At 38.3% G+C, this 24,872-nt stretch overlaps 1 protein-coding gene across 10 annotated transcripts in view; it reads left to right on the forward strand.

The window, feature by feature from the left end:
• R3HCC1L (R3H domain and coiled-coil containing 1 like) overlaps positions 1–24,872 on the forward strand; it is a 72,037-nt gene that overhangs the window by 11,481 nt on the left and 35,684 nt on the right. For 6 of the 10 annotated variants that reach the window (XM_019953058.2, XM_070780612.1, XM_070780613.1 and 3 more), the window contains 2 exons: positions 1,098–1,193; positions 24,570–24,654. The gene's annotated coding sequence lies outside the window, so the exon portion shown is untranslated. The remainder of the gene's footprint in view (positions 1–1,097; positions 1,194–24,569; positions 24,655–24,872) is intronic. The other 4 variants (XM_019953057.2, XM_019953060.2, XM_019953061.2 and 1 more) reach the window with 1 other exon arrangement.

Below are 24,872 nucleotides of genomic sequence, written 5' to 3' on the forward strand. Positions count from 1 at the left end.
GATAGTTAGGTCAAAAGTTTACTGGAGTGGGTTGCCATTGCCTTCTCTGAAAGCAAATATAGTTTTCTTAAATATTGCTCAATCCCTTTCTGTGAGAGGTTGTACAAGTTTGAATTTGCACCAGCAATGAATGAGAGTTTTTCCCATAAACTAATTATCCGAGTATGTTGGTATGCTTTTTAGTTTTTCCTATCCTATTTGTAGTTAGAAACAAAGTATCTCAATGTAGTTTTAATAGTCACTTTGCAGTTAATAATCTTTTCATAGAATATATAAAAGTCATTTTAATATCTTTCTGTGTGAAGTATATTTTTAAGTTCATTTTTCTATCAGACTTTTTTTTTCTCCCTCAGTTTTTAAGAGTCCTGTAGAAGTCTAGTTATTTCCTTATGATAAATTCTTTGAAGGAGAATTGCTGGATCCAAAGGTCCTTTGATATATAAAAGATTTTGAAATATTGTTAAAATGCTTTCTATATTAATAAAATATGTATCTCCATTAACAATGTGGAGCCCTATTCAGTCTTTACTGACCAAAACAGACCTTACTTTTTTAATCTTTGTTTGTCTGATGGATAAAATAGTAGATTTATTGTGGATTTCTTTGCTAACTGATGTGATTTATTTTTTCTTTGTTAACTGATGATGGTTTATTTTTTATTTGTCCAGCTAGCTGTCCATTCAACATATTCTTACTGAACAGCCACCATGTACCATCCTAAAAGTTAGAACTATAGTAATGACCAGAAGTTGAACATCTTTTTGTGTTTCAGTCATTTGTATTATTTTGTTTCTTATCTCCATCTCTCTTTCTGTTTTTAATGGCATTTAATAGATGTTTTGTCTCCTCAGACTAGTTCTCAGAGGACTGAGAATGAGAGAAAATGACATTTCCTTATTCTGTTCTGTTGTTGAATTTCTAAAAAGTATTTTTGTGTGTGTGTTTATTTTTATTGCCCATTCTGTGGCAAATCACTGTGTGAAACTCTTAGAGTGTTCATGAAATGAGATCATAAAAGTTAAAGGCACAAACAGGTATCAAAGAAGTGATAAGTACTGATTTTTGTAAAACTAACTTTCATCATTATTATTTTCCAGGAGAGGCTGCTGTCTATCAGAGGGAACTTTTGTACCATTTGCCTCAGATGCAGCCTGTCTGCACATTCTAGAGTTTTATTAAATGCCACGTATTTGGTAAGTCAGTTAACTAGAAATACTGTTTACTCTGTTTGCTAATGTTTTGTATGTTCTTAGTGCCATTTTACTTGGTAACTCTCCTATGTAACAGGTTTGAAAGTGGCAGTATCCTGAAAGACTTGCAGGGTCTTTTGAGGATCTTCTTGCTTCTGTTCATGTGTCTTTCTTAAATTTTGGTGTTTGTTGTAGAGAGAATAGGGGCTTGTTAAATATTGGAATTAGTTCTCAAAGTGGGATTACTGGCTTTGCTCTTTTCAGTCTCTTTCTACTATAGAACTGAGAATTAACATCCTTCCTGTCCAGCTCTAGCTTCCCTGTAGTTCACATAGGGAGCAGCAAAGACTCAGTGTGAGGGGAGGAGTCTGATGGACTGGGAAGACTATATGATTAGTGAAATCCTCGGGAAACCATGATAAAGCAGAATGAATAAGGCTATCAAAGAAATTATGGATGAAAACGAATTGATAGCTAGTGAAACTGATGTTAATTTTTAAAATGTTACTCTATAGATGTTTATTGTTAATTAAATTTTTTTTCTAAGAAGACTTAAGTTGCTATGACCTGCTGTTTTGTGAGAGGTTTCTCTTCCCCACATCCTGTGATAATCTTTTCAGTCTGTTCCAGCTTCTGAAGCTCATGTGTAGCCATTGGCAACCAGGAAACGGATATAGAGGATGACGGATATATAGGATGAAGGCTTGTTCAGAGGGTCAGTCATAGCACTGTCAGGAGATAATTGTACTTGTGTGCTGCTGAAGCACATGCAAAGAATTGGATTAAAGCTTTAAAGAAATGATATTGGTGATTTGCAGAATTTCCTTTTAAATGGGTTTGCACAGCAAGACATAGAAGCAAATGTTGATGTTGAGAACTGAGTTCAAAACAGAGTACTATCAAATAAAATTTAAGAATGAGGAGCCATGGGCACAGGAAAAAGGGGAAGGAAGATCCTCCTTTGATATGTTTTTTTTGGTAGCCTCTTGGCTTCTGTTAGCATCAGAAAGCTGACTTCAGGTGTTCCTAGATGATTGCACGTCTCGTGTCAGTAGAGAGAGACATGGGATTTCATTGTGCTTGACTGAAAGGGCCACGTCTGAGAGTAAACCAAGTGAGTTTTAATCTTGGTTATTTAAAATCTCCTTGTACCTGTCTTATTAGGAGTATTATTTTTTTTTAAGAAGAAACTAATTTGCGACTGGCTATAAAGACTGACATTGTGTCCTGGAAAATGCTGTACTAACACTGCGCTGTCCCACGGGGGCACTTCTCAGGTCCCCAAACACAGTGCTGACAATCTGTGACAGCCTGCAAATTGTTGGGCAGCATTTTGGGAGGATGGACAGCGGAGTGAGGCAGTTGTGTATAAGTTACAGAGGAGATGGGGAGGGGGAGAAATGAGAGAAGAGCAGAGCAGCTCAGGTTCTGTGGGCAGTTTGAACAGTAGCTATTCTCCTTGTGAGCTCTGCTGATACCACTGAAATGAACAGCTGAAATTGGTTTCGGTGGGGTAGAAATGTGTTTCACTTTTCCTTTCAAGGAGTTATGGTTTCATTTTGTCTTAAAAACTGTAAGGTTAGATGTTCTGTTGAGAAAAGTAGAAGTTGGATAGATTGGAAAGTTTCGAAGAGACTAGAAATATCACTTCATACTAGGAAATGAAACTATAAAAATCAAAGGAATGGGGATGGGTCTTGCCTTTTCCAGAGACTGTTGCAATGGTAGTAAGGCCAGTTATCATATCTAGATCCAAAACAATTGAGCTCTTATCTCAGACAAATGTATATCCTGATATTTGTTAGTTTATTAGATACCTCTGGTGGCTCAGTGGTAAAGAATCCACCTGCAGTGCAGGAGACACTGGTTCCATCCCTGGATTGGGAAGATCCCCTGGAGAAGGAAATGGCAACCCATTCCTGTATTCTTGCCTGGGGAATCCCATGGACAGAGGAGGCTGGTAAGCTACAGCCCATGAGGTTGCAGAAGAGTTGGACATGACTTAGCGACTAAACAACATACTAAGGTATCACCAGCTATTTGTTTCAGAAACACTTGGCCAACTATGGGAATCTTCACCAGGTAGCAAGGCACAAGTTTCTGGATATTTGGACTGTGGAGTGGAATGTGACGTGGGGCAAACTTTGGTTCAGTTCTCTCTCTGATCGTGAGAATGGTTATACAAAGTAAGTGTATCTGATTGCTCCCCTAGATGTAATGTCTGTTTATGAGTATGGGATTAGACTTGGGGCACACTGTTATGGAGCCCATTCCTCCTGTTGATCCTGTTTCTGGGTTTTGGTTAAATGTTATTGCTTGCTCATTGATGCCATTGGGTTAAGCAAGTGTAATGTTGAGCAATGTCAGTATTAAGATTGTGTGCTATTGCAACACCTTTACCTGATGGTACATAATAGTAATAATAAAAAAAGCCAGGGTAAATGAAAGAACAGATGGTGTAAGGGAGTTTGAAGATCTAGACGCAACAGTAATAGTATCACTTCTCAGCAATTGCCTATAGGGTCTAGACTTGACTCTCCATTGCTTATGGTATTGAATGACTGAACCTAGTGTTGAGGGCCCTCCAGGCTGAAAACAGAATATTCTTTCTGGCAGAATATTCCACACTTTGCTATATTGACCCTTTGGCTCCAGTAGTTTCTATAGCTGTCTCCAGAATAAGGTTTTTTGAATTACTGCCTCTTCAGATTGTTCAGACCATTCCTTCTACTTGGAATATCTCCCTTCAGTCCCTGGTCTACATACTAGCTTCCAATTCCCCTTTGATGCTATCTTCTTCAACTGTTCCAAGACCTAAGTGATAGCTCTCTTTTCTGATTTTTAATATTTACAACTTTTTATTTGTCAATTTTATATTACCTTAAAACACCTTTTAAAAAAATTTCTTACCTTCCCAATTAGGTAGAGACAACTTAAAGAGGAGGCTGTGTTATTCATGGGCTTCAAACTGTGTCCTTACCTGTGGTCCAGCTTTATGGTTTCCACTGTCCCAGCGTAAATCTCAGTACAATATGTGCACTTAAAACATGTTTGGCTACAAGAAAATGCCATTACCTATTGTTAGCTATTACTAACTTTTAACATTTGTCTTGCTTTTTGTATCATAAAAATATTAGATTAAAATACAGTTTAGTACCCAAACCATGTTTGTTCAGTAGATTATTCTGCTTTGAAAGCCTTTTGTAACACTCTCGACAGGTTTCCTGATCCTTAAAGGAGCAGTTCTCTGAAGATGTTTATGTATTGTAAGCTAATTGTTTGCTGTTCTTGAAACTTAATTAGTAAACTTTCAGTCTGCATATAAGAGAGTCTTTTATTTATTAATTATCTGATGTTTTTTCTTTGCCTGTTTTAAAGTGAAGCTTGCTTCTTTTGATGTCTCAGTTTCTGATCAGCCACATTTGGTCTTCACTCTCGCTAGTACAGCTACAAGGAGGAAGGAGATAAGAGTTGTAACTTTATCTCTAACATACCTTTACAATTATTCTCTTTGGTTATTATTGCACTTTGGTATTTTTGCTTTTTTGAAAGTATACTATGCTTTGTTTACCCCATTTTTTTAGAACGCATGTATTCTGGTCTACTGTAGTAGTGAAGTGTAGGGACTTTGGAATCCTAACCAACACTTGGAAGCTGTGTGATCTTCAGTAACTTGGTTTTAGATTTCTTATCTGTAAAATTGAGATAATAGCACCTACCTCTTGGTATGTACTTGGGGTCAAATGAGACAATATGAATAAGACACAGATTAAGCCCATTAGCCTCTGCTTTCAAAACTTACTCAGTGGTTTATTAGCTTTAGTTTGTGAATCTTGGGTTTCTGTGGTGGCTTAGATGGTAAAGAATCCGCCTGCAATGCAAGAGACCTGGGTTTGATCCCTGAGTCAGGAGGATCTCCTGGAGAAGGGAATGGCAACCCACTCTAGTATTCTTGCCTGGAGGACTCCATGGATAGAGGAGCCTGGAGGGCTACAGTCCATGGGGTCACAGAGAGTCAGACACGACTGAGTGACTTTCAAAGGGGAAAAATGATCAAGCTTAATGCATGTCAGATTTAAGGCACAGCCCTGAAAGCCTTATTCGTTCTGACTCTTATTCTCAGTAGGATATCAGTGCAACCCAGGATAGACCCAGGAAAGGAACTAATTTCAAAGAAGTGTAGAAACACAGACCAACCTCCAGATGTGTAATGAGGGAAAGAAATTTTAGGAAGGTGTTTTCTTCTCTCCTCTCTACCACCAGATAGATACACAGAGTAGGAAGCAGAGTGCTTGCTATACCTTTATGTTACATATTGCTATTGTTTAGTTATATTAAAGCTTTGATCTGCGGTGGTCAGTTGTAGGTGCAAATATTAGACTCGGAACAGCTAAGTTGGTGAACGATGGGGTTACCACATCAGTGGAGTGTGAAAGAGACTAAGCTGCGGACTGTTTCCCAGCCTCTAAAGCGTGAAATCAGTTGGTGCCGATGCATGGCGGCTGTAGCCAGTGGAGTATAAAATAAGTTGGGAACGTGAATTGTGTTATGTTATGAGAAAAACCTTTTCATGCCATAGTTTGTTTACATATTTTGGGGCCCTCAAGACCCCTGCTGGAATAATCTCTCCTGTATCTTTCATTGTCTGGATACTCAGATTTTTTTATGAAATATTTCTTCCACTTCTGCAGCCTATAATCTTTGTTCAGCTGCATGCACAGAAGCAAAGGCTATAAATGTCTGGAGCAGACTAATATTAAAATACTGACTTATATTCTGTTTAAGATTACATCTGAAAATGCCATTTGCAGGAGGTATTTATTGTACAAGTTTCTTCTCTCTTTAGATTCAGATTTGAAAGTGCGCTCTTCATTCTGCTTTGAAGGTTCCTCTAGTCTAGGAGCTGTGCCATCAGTTTCACTGCTCGTTTTTCCCATGTGCCTCTGGAGAAAGGTGGAGAAGGATAATGTTTTCAAATGGTTGTGGGAGTAGATAGGAAGAAGTACAGAGATTATTCTTATGGGGAATAGAAGAGAGGGAGTTCCTCTCCTGACACCTGGTTAGGTTCTTCAACCATATGGCTTTGAGGGTGAGGCAAGGTGAATGAGGAAGTTTCAGAGATAGTAGTAGATTATTATTGTCAGCACTTTTAAGTCTGGAAGGTTATTGGAAATAGTCATGCCATGAAAGCATTAATCTTTCATTCTTACCCTAGTTGATTTTCTTGTTTTACTGCAGCAGTCTTTGAACTCTCTTTTGGTTGCTTTGCATTTATACAGATTCTAAGCAAATTGCTAATATTTATGAAATTAATAGATGATTGTGAGAGACCATCTTGCTGAGTATCATCAGGCAGTCTAGTGTACTGGTTAAATGCAGGGACTTTGAAATCCTAACCAGCACTTAACAGCTATGTGACCTTGAGTTGCTTCTGATTTCTCATCGGTAAAACTGAGGTCATAATACCTATCTCATAGTACTGTAGCTGGAATCAAATGAGAAAATACGATACATAAAATATTGAGCACAGTCCCTGTCACATCATGAGCACTCATCAAGTGGTTAGCTGTTTATTTTTTTCTTTCTCTTCCTCTACTGCTCTGCTACTACTTCAGTTTTGCTTGTGGGGCCTAAACCTTAATGGAACAGAAAACATAATTAGACATGGTTCATTGCAGCAGATTTTGAAAAATATGTCATTGTTCCCTGGCTTAATCTATTTCTTAATAGATCTTTCTTAACCAAATAGAAACACCATAAAAAGACTTTTTAGCGAAAGGAAAGGATCTTTGTGTTGACTTGAGATTGCCTTGTAAAAAAATTGATTATTCTAAAATGTATTTGTTTAATGCAAATAAAACAGCTTTTCTATGAACTTAAGGAGTATATAGAAATAAGAAAGAGTTTAAAGCACTGTCATTCCGTATTATTCACCTAGTACTGATAATTTTTTCTTAGGAGGTACCTTATTTTTAATTCCTAGGAGAAATGTTTTGTCTGGTCCTAAGAGTAGTTGTAGCAGAATTCTCATCTAATGTATGAGGACGTTTTTGTGGGAATGGGATGGAAAAGTCATCCTGATCATTTACACTAATGGAGATATGCCTTAGGGTGGATAATATATTTGGTTTTGATGTGTATTATGTGGTTATTTTTGCAGCACAATTAACTTCCTGATTAAACTTTACTCAGCTAGTATATCCTGCATATATATACTGGGTAGAAAATTGGTTAAAGGCAGGTATGATGGTTAGCTTAACTAACTAGTTTAGTTTAGTTGATGGGAGATCTGGGGTTGTTGTCTCAGTTACCACTCAAATAGTTCCAAGTCTTAAGTAAATTCCTCAGTTTGCTCATTTTAAAAATGAGTTTATATGACATGATTTTCCAAGGTCTTTTTCAGCTATCTGTAAGGCTGTAAGGTTTGTATGGAGGTAACTTGACAATCAGGAAATGCAACAGTGACCCATTTTGACCACCAGAGGGTGGAGTCCAATCAGTTAGCTAGTGCTCTGTATTTGACCAGAATGTGGTGTCCTTGGAAATGAAGAGGACGCATTGCTCCTCTGTCCATTTAATTTAAGTTATGGAGCCTCTGACTTTTCTGATTCTACTTGCATTAGACATCTTTCTGCTTTTTTCTTTTCAAACTTCTAGATAAAGAAGGGAGAAGAGAAGGATAGAGGTTTCTTATTGTCAGGGATTCATCAAATTTTGTTCTCTAAGATAGCAAATGACTCTCAGGTGACCCATTGGCAACTTTGATGGGGAGCACAATAGTATTAGTGGCTAAATTTAAATTACTTGTGGCTTCCTTCCTCCCCAAACACATAGGCAAACACATAGGCATACATACAAATAACAGTCAATCCTCATTTCTCTCATTCCTTCTGAAATCCCAAGGATGAAAGTGGGATATCTGAGAAATGTAATAAGCACAATACTTTTAATTGAAGTCTAGGTTTCAGCCTTGCTTTACTGCTTAATATCTATCTAACCAGGTACATTACAACCTCAGATCCTCAGTTTCTGTATTTGAAAAATTAGGATATTGAATTATTACCTATACAATCTCTTTCAATAATGTAATTCTAAAATTATGTAAAAATTATTCAATGTTTATGTGAAGGGCAGTGCTATTCTTGATAAGACATTAATTTTTATAAAAATAGCACAGAATTTTTCCTATTTTTTGCTTGAAATAGAATTATAGGTGTTGTTAAGGCATAAATATTAAAATTTTAAAGTAAACTACCATTATGGCAAGAAGAATGACAGTTGCCTTTCCATTGAGACATTTTTCTAACCCCCAAAACAAATACAAACAAATTCTCTGAGCATTGGCTCACAGCAGCAGCGAGTCAGTCAAAAGAGGTGGGACCAGGAGCCAGGCCAAGCTGATTTGGGGTATAGTTGATAGTAAAGCATTTAGAGAAGTCATCTGGGAACACGTGAGCTTAGAATAGAGGGCACGTGGGATCTAGGAATCTGTATTATAAAGCTGGATTCAGAGTCCATTTCTTTAATCACACACGTGGAAATAACTTTGATAGAGTCCAGTTGTATGAGTCTGAGAGCACATGATAACATGGACATAACAAAGGGGGCATGTAGTCCAAATAAACAAGCAGAAATGAGTGCCTAGAAGGTGACAGACAAGTGGATGCAGAAGTGTGCTTGTGAAAACAGGCAAGGATTAGTACTTATGATTTGATATGTATACAAGAGAGTAGAAGCCAGCCAGGAAAACCAGATAGAAACAGCATTTTAGGATTATGTGCAAATACAAAATTTCAGTCCATCCTGGTTTTAATCACTCTCCTTGATGTTGGTAGTCATGTCTCCCTGGCATATCCAAGGTGCCCATACTTGAGTCTAGTGAGGATATCACTGACACACTGTATATAGTTTATATGATTCTAATAACTTCACATTCCACTGGATACACAAATCCACAGATCTGCTCACTATAACTGCAGAGTTCATTTCACAGAACTGGCTAGTAAAAAATTTGGCAGGCAAGCTAGCTTTTCAAGTGCTCCTAGGAACGGAGCCCAGCTGTTCCCTTTGGGCTTTGCACTGTTGGAATTCATTGAGTTAGCAGCTAGAAAGAATGGGCTGTAACATTTTCAGCCTGGTTCCTGACAGCAAAGCAAAGGTGTTAGAATTTCTGTTCTAGAGGTTTACACTGCAAGTAACTTAACCTGATTGTGTGTCTTAATATTACTGGGCTTCTGACCGCTGAAATATGGCTTGGATCGATGGTGGTTTGGAGAAAGTAGAAGGAGGGCTATCCATCATTCAGAGGCTCCATAGAAGCTGCCTGATAATGCTGCTTTCACCAAGCAGCCATCTGTCCATCCATCCATCAGTAGGATGAAATGAGATTTAGCGGAACAGGCAGCTGTAACTCTGAGACACTTTCTAACCAACAATTGCAGCCCTGGCCTTAGTCTGACCACAAAGCACAGCACTGGGGTTTGGCGGGATGTGGCGGCAAGCACAGCAGTCTCATTCCTGTCAGTACCAGCCTAGAGTGTATTCAATATGAGGCTGAAGCCCAGCCGAATCTCTTGTACATAATTCGGCTAAACTTCGGGTGATGAGCAAGCAGTAATTCTCTTTCAGGTCCAGTATTGTTTTACAAGTTGAGCAGACTCTTTTGATGGAGAATTTTTTGTTTGACTTGGAGAAGAAATAGAATTAGGAGCTGATTTAATTACTCTAGAATCTGACCACACAGTTTAGTCTTTAACCCATATTGTATGTTGGCAGAAGGCTTTGTAAATGCCAATGAGTCAGGAGGACCACCTTTTTCTCAGTTGTAAACACTGTGGGCGGAGGAGGCAACGGCACCCCACTCCAGTGCTCTTGCCTGGAAACTCCCATGGGCGGAGGAGCCTGGTGGGCTGCAGTCCACGGGGTCGCTAAGAATCAGACACAACTGAGCGACTTCACTTTCACTTTTCACTTTCCTGCATTGGAGAAGGAAATGGCACCCCACTGCAGTGTTCTTGCCTGGAGAATCCCAGGGACGGAGGAGCCTGGTGGGCTGCCGTCTATGGGGTCGCACAGAGTCGGGCACGACTGAAGCGACTTGGCAGCAAACACTGTGGGAACTTCTGCTGGCAAGTCCCCATTTGTCATGGCAGTGAAGGATGAGGCTAAATTAAATTCAAGGATAATTCAGTGATTTTATTTTATCTAGATTCTTTTTTCTCTAAAATTGGCATTTTTTTACCTAGCTTGTTATAGAGCAGAAATTGCTTATTTCTCTCTACTCTGTATTAGTGGTGCCAACATGGAAGGAAAGTAAATGTGGGCAGGAAAATGGGTCCAAGATAAGAAGCAAGAAGGGGACTACCCCTGAAGTGGATTATGAGGCTCTGAGTATTGACTGTTACCTGTTGTCTTCCTGGTTCTCCTGCTTTTCCAGGGCACCGAGCCTTCTGAGAGCCTCTTGCTCAGTATGGCTCTGTGCTCACTTTGCCTGTCCTGGTGCTTCCCTAGCCGTGGCCAGATTTCTTGACTGTTTTCTTGCAGTGGTCAGTTCAGACCTCTGCTCCTGCTCTTTGTTCTGAAGCCTTAGCTCTTCATTTTAGATTGGGGGAAGGGTCGAGGGAGCCTAATGTACCGGAGATACCTCGGAAATGAGAGCCTTGGATGAATTCCTGGGCCTATTGATCCACCGGCAGTTTATGCATCCTGACATTCATAATCTCAGTAGGTTGCTGATGTTCCTGATTAATGGGCCCAGGGGCTGTCTATCCGTCACTTCACATTAATTACTGAAGAGGTGTTTTTCCAGTGATTTACCTGACAGCGGGCTGTGATAAATACCCGTAAGCAGAGTGGGCAGTGATTTATCACAGGACCACACCCTCCCCCCACTTAGCCTTCCCCCTAACCACAGGCCAGCACTGGGACCTGACCAGAGAGTGCCCCCTCCCCATAAGCTATCTATCTCCATAATTGCTTGAGGATGCATATTTACTGGGGCATGGGACCTGGCAGATAGCATTCTAGAATTTGTGCCAAAGATGATGAAAAATAAATCTTCCTAGTAGGAAGAGTAACTAGTATGTTTTTTCATGGGGCAGAGAAGTATATATAAGGTGCCTTTCTGTTACTTTTTAAGAAATCTGATGGAAATACTGCCTACCTACTGTGCATGTCCTGAACACTGTGGTAATCGCTCTGCAAGCTTTAAAGAGTAGAGAAAGTAGTTTTCTTTTCAGTATTTGTAGTCTGTCCAGGGAGAATCTGAAGACATATGAGAAATTAGAGAACATTTCATGGCACTAGTATAATCTTGAGAGGATTGGGATAGAACTCTAGGGTTCCATTTCTGTGAGAACCACGCTCACCAGCCCAAAACCAAGGGATGGACTCAGAGACACAAAGCGCAAGGAAGGCGAGGCTTTTAACGACAGTCTTGCAAGATCTGGTGTCCTGTGGGCAGGCAAACCCAGGGCCATTTCAAGCAGTTTGTTCCCTGACATGCAGGTCCCTTCTCCCTGTTCGTGACTGGTCCAGTATTGTGAGATGTACAATCTTTCTGGATGTCACCTAAGTTTCGTTATTTCCTTATTAGGCTATCCTTTCTCCCTTCCCAATTTACATCCGCATTTTTCAACAAAGACTTTCTTGTTAGTTTATCCCTTCCCCCAACATTCCGTTTGCTTAGGGACCCTCCAGGTTGATGAACTATGTCACGTCCACAAGTCCTTAGGCGTGGTTAGAGCTGGGGCACAGGTAATGGGTGGAGTCCTGTCTCTTTAGGATCCAGTCTGACCTCCCTCCCCCAACCCCGACTTTATCTGAAGAGTTCAGGCCTCAACCTTGTCGTGTTTGCAAGTTCAACTGCTAGTAATTTTTCCACTCAGAGCTACTTAGTTTGCCTTGAAAATGGACCGCTTCAAGTTTCTATTTCTTACAATTTTCTATTTTTTAGTCTTTGAAAGTAAAATTTAGTTCAATATTTCAGTGTTTTCCATGGGTCAGACATTGTATTTAACTCTGGAAATATAAAGATGAATGTGGTATAGCAGCAGATCTTAGGGAGCAAAGTTTGATATCTTCAATTTTGATGTTTAACCTGTTGTGTATAAATAAAATCTGCAAACTGGCTTTGTTTCTTTTGAAACAAAACATAGCATACAATTGATCTTCTTAAGGAGGAGGCAATGGCACCCCACTCCAGTACTCTTGCCTGGAAAATCCCATGGGTGGAGGAGCCTGGTAGGCTGCAGTCCGTGGGGTCGCAAAGAGTCAGACACAACTGAGCAGCTTCACTTTCACTTTTCACTTTCATGCATTGGAGAAGGAAATGGCACCCCACTCCAGTGTTCTTGCCTGGAGAATCCCAGGGACGGCGGAGCCTGGTGGGCTGCCGGCTATGGGGTCGCACAGAGTCAGACACGAAGTGACTTAGCAGATCTTCTCAAAGAGCTAGTCCTTGTAGAGAGAAACTTACTGTATTTAATCACATACTTTCCTTGTATTCCCCAGATGTTTTTACTCAGCATTTAGTGTGGTGGGTATTTTAGAACTCTGTTAGAGAGTTCAAGTCTTTTAAGACTCCAGAGTTACCTAAGGTAGTAACCACTATCCCTGATAGCTGTGGTAAGTTTTATACAGAACAGAGTGGTGGGTGCCAACAGGGTTTTCCTGGTATTAGGAGGGGTGAAGTCTGATTTCCAGAAAAGGGGAAGTTAGTGGTAAACAGCCCACGCTATGTTGAGATTTTAGGGGTTAGGTGGGCAGATATGTATGGAGTCATATTGGTAATTTTACTTCTTGAAGTGATGAAGTTAACAATAAACATGGCATGTTAGCACAATATTCAAGTTAGGCATCTATGATTCAGAAAATTCAGAGTTGTTTTGTTGAGGATTTACAATGGGAGACAGTTGTAAGCAGTCAAAACTTGGTTTCAGTTACGGCTCCTGTACTTAGCAGCTAGCTGTGTGACCTAGAGATTTAGTTACCTTATCTGTGAAATGGTAATAATAACTATATATACCTCACGGTGCTGTTAAATGAGATAGTTAGTATATGAGCACTTAGCACAGTGCTTTCCACTCACTGACTTCTTTAGTGCAGGACAGATGCTGCTCAGTGGTTTTAAAAATCCAACATATTGTAAGGTTTTTATAATCTCAGAAATATTCATAGTCTTAGTGCTTTTCAGTATTTCTTGTGATTGGGATGTATGTGTGTATGTATATATATATGTATATATCTGTAAAAATAGATAATACTTAAAAACATAGAGCATCATTTCTTTAATGGTGGAAGGACATTGTGGTTTTTAAGAATGAACCAAGTACAGGGGACAGGCCTTTAATCTGGCTGTAGTTTGATTTTGGTCTCACCATTAGTTTGCACATAAGGCCTCTTTCTGTAAATATATTTATATCATGTGTCATATATACAAGTTAAGAAGAGTCTATGTTAGTAGGAAAATAGCGAATGAATTGAATTAAAAAGCACATTGGTAAAGAATTCTTAATTTTGACCAAGAATACACATGCTTTTCCTCTATTCACAGTCTCAAGTTAAGCAGAAATGTCTGAATTGATAGTACTTCATGTTAGGAACGTTGGTTTTTAATTCTGATTTCTTATCAGACATTTACTGAATGCCATCCATATGCCAGTTATGGTGTTGTGCTTTGAGGATTTAAAAATGGTAAGGTGTTTCTTACTTTCAAGGAACTCAAGGTATAATTGGAGTCAGACAAACTAATAGTTTGATATGGCAGCAGGGGTTGAAAATACTTAACTTTTCTCAGAAAGTATTCATTGAAATGTACAACATGCAGCAGGCGTTCAGAAATCCTTTAGGGCTGGGTCTCAGAAGGAACAGTCTGAAGCCATCCTTGGCAAGTAGGTCTTCAAATGGCAATGGACTGTCTTGGGTTTGGATTCACTACAGGACAGGCATAGGGTCATCCTAGACACGGTTAGACCAGTTAGACCTCTGAAAGCTTCCTGGTCAGTTTTGCTGACCCACTGGTGTTCCTCTGGCTTTTCAGTTCCAGGGCCCCATTATATCTTTTGGAGCAGCTTTTGAAAAGAAAGGAGAATGGTAAAGGCCTCTAATTTCTGTGACATCAACTAATGGATGTAGTTATTCCTAATATTTTTCTTCCCCAGAGGATTATAAGATATTAAATTGGAGGGCATTTAACACTGGTATATTCATTTTGCCATAAGGCAGTTAAGAGCACAAACACTGGAGCTATATTATCTAGATTAGAATCTGGCACTTTCGAGGTCCTTGGCCTTCAATAATATTGTTTAACATCCTGAGCTTCATTTTCTCATCTGTAGAATTTGGTAATGATTTCACATTGTAGGGTTGTTGGGAAGCTTTTAATGAGGGTGTCACTGTTTTGAACATGATCAAGTAAGCTACATAAGATCTGGTAAGTGGCCAAAATAGGTATCATAAAGTTCATATATTAAAGTTCATAAACTTTGCTCAAATATGAAGCATCTCAGACCCTTACTTACAAGCCTTTTTATTCTTATTCCGTATATAATTTGAGCATGCTGAAATTTACAGTATCCATTAGACTCAAAGAAATAAAAATGCTTAGAGTGGCAAGAAGTGACAGGTGGGGAAGAGATAGGAACAATAAAAATTCTGTAAAAAATTACTGTTTTTGGAACAATAAAAATCCAATAAAGAATCCACATTCTTTCACAATGAAAAGATGTATCACTCAACAAGTGGCCAGTTTAGCCGTTTGAATAGAGCTGTTTGACTCCTCGTTTGCTTCCAGTTAATGAATCTGTTTACCTTCTGAGTAAGGGCCTCTAAATGAGTGTCTGCTGCTGCTGCTGCTGCTAAGTCACTTCAGTTGTGTCCGACTCTGTACGACCCCATAGATGGCAGCCCAGCAGGCTCCCCCGTCCCTGGGATTCTCCAGGCAAGAACACTGGAGTGGGTTGCCATTTCCTTCTCCAATGCAGGAAAGTGAAAGTGAAAGTGAAGTCGCTCAGTTGTGTCTGACTCCTAGTGACCCCATGGACTGCAGCCTACCAGGCTCTTCCGTCCATGGGATTTTCCAGGCAAGAGTACTGGAGTGGGTTGCCACTGCCTTCTCCGAAATGAGTGTCTACTTGGTTTAAAACCTTTTTTTTCTCTTCAGTTCAGGTATGTTAAAAGAGCAGGCCATGATTCACTAATGTCACAAATTATCGTCTTTATTCTCTTAATTTAAGTCCCAGCATACATTTTGTAAACCTGATTTGAATAGACGTAAGAATAAACCTCCAAGTGAATATAGAAATTATTTTGTTTTCAAGTGTGAAATATGTCCCTGTTTTAACTAGTGTAAGTGCGTTTATGGAAGGATGCATTAAGCAAATTACAGCAGAATCAGTTGTGGTTCATTAACAGACTTCATAGTTTTTAAAGTATGAAACCATTTCTTTGCTGTCCAAGTATAATTTTTCATGTTATTATATTATGAGCAAGTGCCTCTTTGTTGTGTTTGGATCAAGGTTTTTTGGGTTTTTTAAAATGAAGCTTGTTCGCAGAGGGAGAACATTTCTTGGTTTCTTGTTTGTAAAAATGTGCTTGACACTGGAAGTGAAGGAACTTGAAAGTGAGGAAAGATTGGGTATATCCCTTATTTTATTATTTTACTAAAGACTTCTGGCCAGGTGATATAATCTTCTAATTTTTTACTCATGTTTTACTTTTTCTTTTGCTCCACAAACAAAATTCCAAATCAGTTGAAACAGAGTATGTTTTCTATCCCTGCTGTGAAAATTTCTGACATTGAATATGCTGTTTTGGAATGGTTTTTCAGTCATTCAAGTGATATTTAGAGTGCTTATCTCTGTAAGGTGAGAACACAGATTTAAAAAAAACCTTTTTTTAGGTTTATTGCATAATGCTTTTGTGTTTAGGGAAAAAATTACTTTTTTGGTTAACTTTACACTTCATGGGGCTTCCCTAGTGGTGCAGTGATAAGGAATCTGCCTGCCAATGCAGGAGATACAGGTTTGATGCCTGGGTCAAGATCTCCTGGAGTAGGAAATGGCAACCCGCTCCAGTTTTCTTGCCTGGGAAACCCCCGTGGACAGAGAGGCCTGGCAGGCTACATACAGTCCATGGGGGCACAGAAGAGTCGGACATGGCTTAGCGACTAAAACAGCTACAAAGGCAGCACTTCATTAAAAGTTTGTAAATGACTATTTACTGCTACATTCACAAGATTATGAAATAACTCCAAAAATGGATGTATGTATATACTGGCCATTGCTAAAGAAGTAGAATTCATTTGTTTGTGTTCCGTAGATTAAATTGAAGTGACTGAAGAACTGGCATAGGCTATAATGAATCCTAAACCTTTCTAAGGCAAAAATAACTAAAAAAAGCTGTTGATTATGTAAGTTTAATTTATATATGAAATAGTGAGGCTCAAGATACCTTATCTGTCCTGAGGTAAATATTTGAGCAATTCAGAATATCATGTTCTACTTATGTTTTTAATAGTATAACAAAGCAGGTATTGATAGAATTTCTAATCTTATGATTGCTAACTTTTTTGTTAGAGGATTTTAAAACTGTTATAAATATGCCTTTATTACCTTAAACTCCCTATTCCCTATTTGTATCATTTGTTTCTCCTTTCCTATTGGATCATTCTTCCTCACCTCATTCCAGTTAGGTGTTTATCTCTCCACCTCCACTGAAACTATTCCAGTGTCACCACCAACCTCTATCCTGCCAAATCCAGTGGAAAGTTCTCAGTTCTTACTACTTGACTTTTCAACATTTAATGCAAATGATTACTCTTGCTTTTTAGAGAATTGCACGCTTCTGTTTTTTTTCCTCCACGTCCTAAGCTTGGCTGCATCTCTTCCTCCTGACCTCTAAAGTTGTAGGTCCCCCATGGTTCAGTTCCCCTGGTCTACTATCTCTGTCACTCTCTGAGCAGTCTTATTCCTGTTCTTGGCTTGAATCTTGATGGTGATGATTTCCAAATTTTTATCTTCAATTCTTATGCCTCCTCTGAGCTTCAGACTTATATTTCCAGTTGCTTCCTTAATAGCTATACAGTGTCCAGCAGGCATTCACATTTAAAGTATCCAAATCACAGCTCTTGATTCCTCTTTTCTTATTTCCTTCCTATCTTAGTAAATTTAACTGTCATCATCCAGGTTGATCAGACCAAAACTCTTTAGTGGCTCCTCTCTTCCCATCACATCCCATACAACCATATCATCAAGTTTTTGTTGGCTTTGCCTTGAGAATATATCATTAATAACCTTTTCTTGTGACCTCCTCTGTTAGTAACCTATGCTGCATGTCTATTTTTAGACATAGAGATTTTCTTCCTCAATTCCTGTCTCGTATTGTCAGTTCCTCACATTTTTGCTAGAATAATCTTTAGCAAAGGTAAGTCAGATCATGTCATTCTCTTGCTGAAACCTTCCCGTGATTTCCCAACACATTCAAAATAAAGTCTAAACACCTTGTCTTGGCCTGCAGGTCTCTCTGTTCCGGCCCTTCACTGTCTTACTGACTCGTGTGCCTCCTTTCACTCTGCTGTTGCCACACTTGGTTCCTGTTATTCCTGTTTTTCAAATTGGGCCTGCCTCATAACGTTTGCACTTGCTTTTCTTTTTTTCCTGGAATTCTCTTTTCTAGGTAATTTTTGTAACTCTGTAACTCAACTCAAGTATCAGCTCAGGTATTAAATCCTCAAAGTGTTCTTCCCCACTTTACTATATGGTCTTGCCTTCTAAAATAGCCACACCCCCATCACTCTGTATTCCTGTCCCTCTTCCATCACATTTACCATGGTCAAATATTATATATTTAAATGTTTATTTTTTCTCTCTACCATTACCGTATAAGCTCCTTGAGGCCAGACTTTGTTTTGCTTATTGCTGTGTTCCCAGTGTCTAAGATGGGACTTAGCACATACTACATGTTCAGTAAATGTTTGTGAAGTGAATGGGGCCCTAAGTCTCACCTAGGGGTTGGGAGAACATCACCTATTGAGAAATTTCACTTGCCATGATTTAACAGGTAGTATTTATTTGGTGCCAGATACAGTGCTATGAGACAAAAAGACACTAACCCTACACTGAAGGAACTTAATTACTGTTTAGAAGAGAGCCAGACATGCAAATACGTAACTCTAAAGCAATATGATAACTGTTTTAATGAAAGTATTTGTATTATAGTGAGAACTTATGGGTAGGGCTGTAGCATATCAAGGAGTCAGTGATGTAATTATAAAGGAGTTAACCTTTTAGGTGAGATGTGAAGGACATGTAGGAGATTATCAGGCTGTCATCTGACTGAGAAAATAATGCATCTTAAATCACAGAGGTGTGAGAATGCAGCTGGGCATGTTTCTAGTCCTACCAGAGTTGACTCAATTGATGGACTGTAAGTCTGATGTTAGGAGTGGCTGCAGATGGCCCTGGGCAGCTGGGCAGTTTTAGGGTGGCAGTGGAGCCAGATCATGTAGGGCCATGTCTGCTGTGCAGACATGGTACTTCAAAGGATGTGCATGATAAAGAGCCACTGAAGGGTTTGAACAAAGAAATAACCAAATCTGACTTGTATTTTAGAAAATCACAGGAAGCAGTATAGAAATAGAATGAACAGTATAGAAGTAGGTAATTGAAATATCAGAGATAACGACTTCCAGGTTTCTGGCCTGAACTACTAGATTGAGAGCGATACCATTCACCAAACTATTAAATTAGAGCGAGAAAGACAGTGCATCTTTCAGAGGGGATGGCTAGGAGTTAAAAGTATGTAATTATATTTTACTACTCAGAAATCTGTTTGTTTACTTGTGTCACTTAATATATTTTGTATATTACGTTTAATTATAAACGTTCTAAATCTACTCTTAGGATTCTTTTATTCCTTTACAAGATACACATATATGCTACTGAGCTGAAGGATACTGGCATTTCTTAGTTTTGTCTGCTTCTAAGTAGACCAGTGAGAATAAGAATGCTCTTGATAGTCCAGTAAAACAAAGGCAGTTGTTTTATTAATAAGCAAAGAAGTGATTCTAAATCTAGGCCCTTCATAGTTTTAGACATATATGAAAAAATGCTCCCAAATGTGTTGAGGGTAAATTTCACCACATAGGACTGTTGTCCATTCAGTCTTAATTTATGAATAATAAGTAGACTTTACTTCTTTTGAGGCTCTATTTTTTGATCATTATGAAATTTGGGAAATTAAATTGTGCAGAGATAAACTTATCTGTACATTCATGGGTTAGTTGATTCCTTGGTTTGTTATATTCCCTTGCTGAAAGTGAAAAAAATCTGAAATAGACAAGACACAAGAGGAAAAGCAAGACCCTGTTCGTTCTTCTGGCATTAAGGTCCCATTAGAAATAAAATACAGACCACAAAAGTGAGCCACAAGTGCAACTTTAAATTCTCTAGTAGTTACATTAAAAAATACAAAAATAAACAGAATCACTTTAATGTCTTTTATTTAACCAGTTATATACAAAATAGTATCAAACATATAATCAATATAAGAATATTAATGAGACACTTTACTTTTATTTTCTGTACTAAGTCTTTGAAATCCAGAGACATTTTATAAGCACAACACATCTTAGACTGGCCACTTTTCAAGTGCTCAGTAACATGTGGCTATTGGCTAGTGTATTGGACAATGTAGCCCTAGGTTCTTCTTAGGCCAAAAAATAGAGGTTTCTCAGCATTCTGCAACATTGGTGAAGTTATCTTCCCAACATCAAATATTTTCTGTGCTGTCTTATTATCCTGTGACATATATTGAAGAGGTTGCCCTTTTCTCCATTCATCATTTTCCTACTTATTTTGTCCAATAAAAATCTGTTTGTCAATTTTCATTGCCAAAAACAAACAAAAAAATTTTCATTGCCTTTGCTTTCTCCTACACCAATTTATGGTAATGGCCTGTTATACTAAAGCAACAGCATATCTTTAAGTTTTAGTAATTTTGTTTTTAATTATAAAGATAACTACATTTATTGTAACAAATTTGACCAATTCTGTGCTAAATGTATAAAGAGAAATTCTTAATTCCTTTCTCCTCATGTTCTGCTCTCCCAGATGTAACCACTGTTAACAGTTTAGATAATAGCCTTTCTCCCCTTATAAGGAATGTATATTTTTGAGAAAACTTTGTTAAATGAGAAAATCGGTACTTTGAAAATATATCTTAAAGTGGACCTGTTTAAAATGGTGACTAAAGTTCATAATTATTAATGAAAATAATTGCTAGGGGCAATTTTCTGGCATGAAAACATTTTACCATGTATTTAATAAAATTTAAGTTATAATTGCAGCTGTGCTATTCTTAGAATTAACAAAGAATAAGTATTAGTACTTTGTTGTTACAATTTTTTTCGCTGAAATTGTGTGATAGTCTGATAGCATCCTTTTACTTTGATTTTCTTGGTATTTATCAAATAGATTTGGGCTTCCCCAGTGTCTCAGTGGTAAAGAGTCCACCTGCAGTGCAGGAGATGCGGTTCGATCCCTGTGTCAGGAACATCCCCTGGGAGAAGGAAATGGCAGCACACTCTAGTATTTTTGTCTGGGAAATCCCATGGACAGAGGATACTGGCAGGCTGCAGTCCCTTGGGTCTCAGAGTCGTATGCTGCTGCTACTGCTAAGTCGCTTCAGTCATGTCTGACTCTGTGCGACCCCATAGACGGCAGCCCACCAGGCTCCCCCGTCCCTGGGACTCTCCAGGCAAGAACACTGGAGTGGGTTGCCATTTCCTTCTCCAATGCATGAAAGTGAAAAGGGAAAGTGAAGTCACGAAGTCGTGTCCGACTCTTCGCAACCCCATGGACTGCAGCCCAGCAGGCTCCTCCGTCCATGGGATTCTCCAGGCAAGAACACTGGAGTGGGTTGCCATTTCCTTCTCCACAGAGTCGTATACAACTTAGCAACTAAACAACAGCAACAATCCTATAGATTAGACGAGCTTCAGTTTTACCAAAACTGTTGAGAGTGTTAGCAATTTCTCAAGAGATTTTTCTTAAGCCCTTGACATTTCTTTTCTTGATTTCTGTCCTGTCATCATCCTTGTTAGATTTTTCTCTTCTTCAGTTGTTCACTGGTTTGATTTTGCTGCATCTTCATTCCCCAAGGGTTTTGCTCTGAGATGAGTACTCCTTCAATATTATTTTATAGACTTCATGAAATCCTGCATTGTTTTCAGTGTTTGTATTTTCACTTTACAATTGAATTGCGTTGTGTTTACTCTGTCTTATTGGATGCTTGCAACATGAGGCCATTAGTGAGTGAGTGAGTGGTGGGGCAGAGCCAGAGCACCCAGCTGCAATAGATGTTAGTGCCACATAGAGTGGGTTTTATAAGTGGTCAAGGCACTTTTGATTCCTGTGTAAACTTGTAACTTGAAGAACTCAACTGCCTATTTAAATAATAGCTAATTTTTATTGAGACTTTAGAAATGGATTTTATAAGTGATCAAGGCACTTTTGATTCTTGTGTAAACTTGTAACTTAAAGAACTCAACTGCCTATTTAAATAATAGCTAATTTTTATTGAGACTTTTAACATGACTGGCAAATTTCCATATATGCATCATGTAATTTGTTCAGTGTGTCTGAGAATAAGTCTTCTGTTTTCTTCATTTTATACTTTGAGTAAACAAAGGCTTAAAGTAGTAACTTTTGCCACAATGAAGCTAAGTAATTTGTCTGATATAAGGGCTAGTCAAGCATGGGGCTGGGAACCACAGTCTATACTTGATTGTACTAATGTGTACACGCACACACTTCTGTACGAAAAAAGAAAAAAAAAAAGGATTGTAATTTTCTTGTTTCACTTAGTATTATGTTTTGGATATGAAAACATATCCAAATATGTTTCATTTGGGCTGTGAATAGGCTGTAATTTTACGAAAACTTCCCTGTTTAGATTTTGCGTACAGTTTTTGTTTATTTTTCATTTTAGTAATGTTGATGTCCTTGGTAACTAAGGGGCTTAGATTTTAATAGCCCTGTGAGAAATGAGTGGAGGTATTGGGCCTGGGAGAGATGAGGTGGAACTGAGCTCACCTCCTAAAGCCTTGATTTCTCAAAGTGTTAACCCTCACTCAAAGGGTAGACTAGGAAAAAAAAAATTTACTTAGGGTTACAGAAAGAAAGTAAGGATGCTTGCCTGTTTTCACCTGGGTTCTGAGTGAGGGGGGAAAGTTTCCTAAGATTGTGTACCTACTATTTTATTCTCATCTGGGTTTGTGTTTTATATTTGTGTTTACTGCATCATTAAGAACACTTCAAACTTAAAAATTAACATTAATGTAGAACCATTCTATAATAGAGAAATGCATATAGTCTGGCTGTTTGGAGTTCCCATTGGTAAAGCCCCCCTGATGTTGAGCTCAAAATTACAACAACAACAAAAGAAAGCAATACTTTAGACAAAAGGCAGAGACACAGAGACAACAGAATTAAATCCTCAGGAATTTCACAAAGTAGAACTATTAAATAATTGAAATTACTTGCACAGTTCATTTAAAAGTAAATACTACAATTATAGTGAAAGTGAACATCACTCAGTCGTGTCTGACTGTTGTGACCCCATGGACTATAAAGTACATGGAATTCTCGGCCAGAATACTGGAATGCGTAGCTGTTCCCTTCGCCAGGGGATCGTCCCAACTCAGGGATCGAACCCAGGTCTCCCACATTGCAGGCGGATTCTTTACCAGCTGAGCTACTAGGGAAGCCCTTAACATTAATAAAATAGAAATATTAAAAATGATTAAAGATAGAAGAAGAAAAACAAAACTATTAAAAACCATAAAGGCCATGGAGATCAGGGCCAGGGTGTGTGATAAATAGCACTTCACAATAAAACTTTAGTCATTAAAAAAAAGCTGATTGGATAGCATGTAATGTTAATAGAGAATGTGAAGAGAAAACTAGTGATACAGAAGATGGGTGCATAGGTGCTGCCCTGAATAAATAGAACTGGTAGAATTCAAAAGCATAGTGTTATCCCAGTAGAAAAGCAGTTGTAAACACAACCAGAACACTGAGTGGACACCTGAGAAAGCACAACGAGTAAGAGATTGAGAATCATCGGAGAGGAAGGAGAGATCCTTAAAAGCAGTGACAGACTGATGACAGACTTCTGAACAGTAACAGTAGAAGTCAGAATACATTACAGCATGGGAGCAATGTAAAGATATCTTCAGACAATAAATATGTTGTAAAATAAAAGCTTCATACAGTTGTCTCAGAGACATACAATAATGATCAATGTGCAACATTACGGGAAAGGAGATAATCAGACATTATTGCTCTCTGATGTGATGCAGTAGGAAGTTCATAACACCATGTATGCCATATACTTGCTAAAAACAAGGATTAAATCCCAATTCTATCAAGTCAGTAGGTCAGCCACCATTTTTTAGGAAGTTTAGAGATTATATATAAGAACTTATTAGTGCTAAAGAGTACAAGCAGCAAACTCCAGAATGTGGGAAATTCTAAAAGAACATCTAACCCGCTTTCTTTAAGAAATGAATGGCAAGATAGGAAAACAAAAACAGTGTTCACTGATAACACATTGGTAGCTTGAAATTAACCACGATAGGCATATTTACACCACAGAGATCAGCAAATGCCCTAAATCAGGGTTTGATTTATTGCTTATTGATTGTCTAGGCTTAAAATGATGGAGCAGTGCTGATAATGCTGACTTACAAAAGTGCCATGTCTTCAGCTATTTATTGTATTGTGCATAATTCAGAAAACTGGGAATATATTCTTTCATTCAAAAATGATTATCCACTTCAGCAAAGAAGTCACACCACTTACGTTGGTGACATCATTGATGTAAATCAAAGTATTACCCAGTACCCCAAACTACACTTGGGAAGCCGGTTGCTAAACATTTACCAGCACAGTGCTGGTCAGGGCATAGTCAAATTCAGTGCTTTGGTAGAAAATAGACAATAATGTAAATTTATTATACTGTTATTCAGCTTTCAGAATCATCATGGTAACATATAGGCATTAACTAAGAAAAAAAAGGTTAAGTTTCAAAAGCCATTTGCTGTAGCATAAAATAATTTAAAATTTGAAGCCTTTGATATATGTCTATTGTGGATGACAGATAGAATCATATTTAGAGTTTGAAGAACACTTAAAATTAATACAGGCGAATCTGCCTTACAGATAGAAATTCTTTCTCTAATGTTAATCCATTGTCTAGGTTGTATTTAAATTATTCTAGAGGCAGAGCCCATTTACCTGATAATAGTGCTGGAGAATTCTAAAAGTAGAGTTCTTTTTTATCTTGAGGTATACTTTGTTTTCTTTTAATTTTTTCCAGCTAGTTCTGGTAATTGACTTCTGGAGAAACACAGAAGTAGCCAACCTTGTAGACCAACCAGCCGTGTAAAGCAACAATCCTTCAGGTATGAAGGTAGCTGGACTGTCTCCGTTTAGACCTTTTTGGGCAGAGTATACCTTTAGTTTCTGCAACCGCTTGTGTCATATATTTTCTGGACTCTGTATTTTAGACCATGTTGCCTTTCTAAACATCCACGTCACTGTCTTTTGACTTTTATTGACTTTGTAGATGAAGTAAAAGCCTTTAGACCTTTTTTTTGTGTGTGCCTGTTAATACATTTTA

This window comes from Bos indicus, chromosome 26 (genome assembly GCF_029378745.1).
Source record: "Bos indicus isolate NIAB-ARS_2022 breed Sahiwal x Tharparkar chromosome 26, NIAB-ARS_B.indTharparkar_mat_pri_1.0, whole genome shotgun sequence".
Classification (NCBI taxonomy): domain Eukaryota; kingdom Metazoa; phylum Chordata; class Mammalia; order Artiodactyla; family Bovidae; genus Bos; species Bos indicus.